Consider the following 3,958-nt stretch of genomic DNA (forward strand, 5'->3'; position numbering starts at 1 on the left):
TATAACTTGTTAACATATTTTCTCAATTGATTGCCAAACTACGCATACTTGTTAAGAAAAGTTAGAGACGGCGCATATGCAGTCGCTCACGCGCAGCACACGTTCGCACTGGCGGGAGTCGAGTTGAAGGATTCCTTCCTAATTTCCCGGTGCAAGTTAGGAATTTTAATTGGGATGCGAAATCGAACATTTTTTACAGACAAACAACTCGGGACAAGTGTTAGTGACAACGTAACCCCATGGCTAGCCGTCCGGATCACGACACAATCTCTCGTCTTGGAAGCAAAAGCAACAGCATTTGTTGCTTGTTATTAGTACTATGCACACGAGAGGAAGAGGAAGAGCCCTTTGCCAAAGGCCCAAGTTTGGGCATTTTGTAATTTTAGGGTGATGAGGCGCTTTTTTTTGTCCCCTTTTACGATCTCGATATGAGTATTAAAGATCTTATGTATCTTGACTTTGTTGGTGAAATTTGAATGACACCAAATTTGTTTGTTTGATCTATGTAGTTTACAAGTTTAATCATGCAAAATTCCTCTTAATAGTTAACCATCGTTAGTTAAGACTCTTCAGCTTCTGATCTTATTATGAACTGTCAAACCCACGTGAAAGTTCTATGTTGAATTTAGAGCAGCAACAAGGAAGCAAAGGAAATTATAGAGATTTGATTTACTATGAAAACTAATATGTTTTTGTGAAATCCTAATGTTATATATATATATATTTTTTTTTTTTTTTTTTTTCAGTTTTCAATCAATGGATCAAGACAAAGACATATCAATGGAAGTAGAGGGACATGATGAAATGAGTCCACTCATGGAATTGCCATTCCATGGAGCTGATGAAGTGGAATCTGCAACCATGGGCGCGACAAACAAGGTGAGGGTACCTAACTCTCATACTGCTTCGGGTAAAAAGCGAGCTAATCAATCAGATTGTTGGGATAATTTTTCGAGAATTATAGATGAGAAAACACAGAAAACAGTTAAGGTGAAATGCATTCATTGCGGGATGGATTATGTGTATAATGTTGATCATGGAACCTCTACTATGTGGAAGCACTTGAGAAAGTGCAAAAAGTATCCCCGCACAGATAAAAAGCAAATGTTGTTTGCATCACGTGAGAAAAGTGTAGTTGGCGAGGTTGGGGAAAATACTACTAGTGATAGTATCTTAACGACATGGAAATTTGATCAAGAACGTTGTAGGCATATGCTTGCTCGAATGATTATTATTGATGAGCAGCCATTTTCCATGGTTGAGCGTGTTGGTTTTCGGGATTTTGTTACTGAATTGCAACCTCTTTTCCATCATCTTTCACGATTTACAATGGCAAGAGATTGTATGAAGTTTTATCTGAGTGAAAGGACTTTGGTAAGCTTAAATCTAGGATTGCACTCACAACGGATATGTGGAGTTCCATTCAAAACTTGAACTATTTGTGTCTTACTGCACATTATATTGATGAAAATTGGCAGTTGCAAAAAAGAATAATCAATTTTGTGATGATGCATAGTCACAAGGGTAAGGAGATTGGTAAAATGGTGGGGAAATGCATTTATGATTGGGGAATAGAAAGGAAGGTGTCAACAATAACAGTGGATAATGCAAGTTCAAATGATGTGGCCGTTAGTTATTTGAAAGAAAAATTTTCAGAAGAAGGATTTTTGATTTTGAATGGTGATGCTTTACATATGAGATGCACTGCTCATATACTTAACTTGATAGTGAGAGACGGATTGAATGAGGTACGTGATTCTATTGCACGCATTCGAAACATGGTTAGGTATGTGAGGAGTTCTCCGGCTAGAGCTAAGACATTCAAAGGTTGTATTGAGAGTGAGAGGATTGCATATAATGGTTCGGTTTGTCTTGATGTTGCCACTAGATGGAACTCTACTTACATGATGTTAGACACCGCCATAAAGTTCAAGAAAGCTTTTAAGAGAATGGAAGAAGAAGATATATATTTCTTAAGGAAAATTGACAATGATCCTCCTGAAAATGAAGATTGGGAAAATGCCATCATTCTTTCTAAATTTCTGAGACGGTTTTATGATACAACCAAGAGGATGTCGGGTAGTTCATATGTTACTTCAAATCATTATTTTGAGGAGATAGCTAAGTTGTACAAGTATTTGAATATTGCGGCGAATTCTTTAGACCCAAAGCTTCAAGCTATGGGTTTAAAAATGAAAGAGAAGTTTGACAAGTATTATGGGAGTTTGGATAAAGTTAATATGATGGCATTGATTGCGGTTGCATTGGATCCCACAAAGAAATTGAACTATGTAAAGTTCTGTTTTGAACAAATCTATGATGATGAAGCAAAAATTGATGAGATGCATGATAAGGTGAAGGTCGCCTTGGAGAATTTGTATAAATCTTATGAGCGATCTTTTGTTGGCTTCTCTAGTAAAGGAAAATTTGGTGATTCAAGTGTGAGTAACAGTAGTGGTGCTTCTAATGTTGATATTGATGACAATGATTGTGAATTCGATGCTTGGCATAAAAACTTTCTCCATGCGAAGAAAAAAGTGTTGGATGAAAACAAAACTGAGCTTGATCGGTATCTTGAAGCTGAAAGTGAAGATATCCTTAATATTGATCTTTTGATGTGGTGGAAGACTACTTTGGGTCAAAGTATGAAATCGTATCTTTGATGGCTCGAGATGTTTTGTCTATTCCCGTGACTACCGTTGCTTCAGAGTCGGCTTTTAGTACATCGGGACGTGTACTTGATGGCTTTCGAAGTTCTTTGACTCCTAGAGTGGTGGAAGGTTTAATTTGTACTCAAGATTGGTTGAGAGCTGTTCGCGTGCCAATTAATGTTGAAGAGTGCATCGAGAATGCGGAACAATTTGAGGCGGGTAAGTTATATATATTTCTTTGTATTTTGTAATTCATTCGCATAACTATCTATTAAGTGCATGCCTTATTTAATCTCTCTTTTTTTTTCTTTTTTCTTTTTTATAGATTTGGATTGTCTTACCAAGGACATTATCATTGGAAAATAAACTTCATTTTGTCGAAACTCCAATTTTGTGGTAAGTAAATAGACTTTATTAAATCCTAGAGTATGGATTATTGTTGATTTTTTTTTATATATGAATTTTAGGTTTTTGTCAGAGATTTTGTACCACGTGGAACGCAAGGCCGAAGAAGGAGAAGAAGATCGAGCACATGAAGGACAATGTTGATATGTGATCAGCCAAAAATTGTATTACAACTAGTTAATTGGCTAAATTGCTAGCTTGTATATTACTGGAATATGAGAAACTCGATGTATTTTGTGGGATATGGGGATGCGAGATGGTCGAATTATATACTTGGTTGTTTTTTTCAAGAGGAGTCGAAATTTTATACATGTTCCCAATGAGTTTGGTCGAAGGACGTGCTTGGTCCGACCTTTTGTTTAAGCGGATAACTTATCTAGAATTGTTTTTCTAAGGTTAATTTTTATGCAAAACGGGGTCCAATGAAAACGGGGTCAACCCTGTTCTCGGACCGGAAAAACGAAGGTGGGCGGGAACGGGGTCCAATGAAAACGGGGTAGGGAATAGGGTCCAAAAAGGAGAACCGGTTATAACGGGGTAGGGGAACGGGGTCCAGGTCTAGACCCTACCCACCTGGACCCGCTCACCCCTATCTAGCTCTTCCTTTGTCCGTTCTCGGGATTGCGGTATCCGTGCATAACGCATCATAGTTCGCAACAAATGCGAGAACCTAAAAAATGGATCACTTATAATCCACAATAAACAAAATGGAAAATACATAATTTTCCATGATCCATGCAACAAATGCAAAATAAAAAATGGATTACCTCTAACCCACATAGACATAATTGAAAAAGAAACAAATTATTCTTCTTCTTTTTCGAGCCAACGGATCAACGGTCGTCGGTCAATGGTCAACGGTCAGGTCGTCAGTCGTCGGACCGGTGGGACCGAACGGGACC

At 37.8% G+C, this 3,958-nt stretch overlaps 1 long non-coding RNA gene across 2 annotated transcripts; it reads left to right on the forward strand.

Annotated features, from left to right (window-relative positions):
- The first annotated feature begins 760 nt into the window (after positions 1-760).
- On the forward strand, positions 761-3,346 carry LOC120288909. 2 transcript variants are annotated; one of them, XR_005546819.1, is made up of 4 exons: positions 761-879; positions 2,709-2,870; positions 2,977-3,047; positions 3,119-3,346. It is a non-coding gene; the product is annotated as an uncharacterized LOC120288909 (long non-coding RNA). The 2 variants fall into 2 exon arrangements; XR_005546818.1 differs by lacking the exon at positions 761-879 and having other exon boundaries at positions 2,644-2,870.
- The last annotated feature ends 612 nt before the right edge of the window (positions 3,347-3,958 follow it).

The sequence above is a fragment of the Eucalyptus grandis genome, chromosome 10 (assembly GCF_016545825.1).
Source record: "Eucalyptus grandis isolate ANBG69807.140 chromosome 10, ASM1654582v1, whole genome shotgun sequence".
Taxonomy (NCBI): Eukaryota; Viridiplantae; Streptophyta; class Magnoliopsida; order Myrtales; family Myrtaceae; genus Eucalyptus; species Eucalyptus grandis.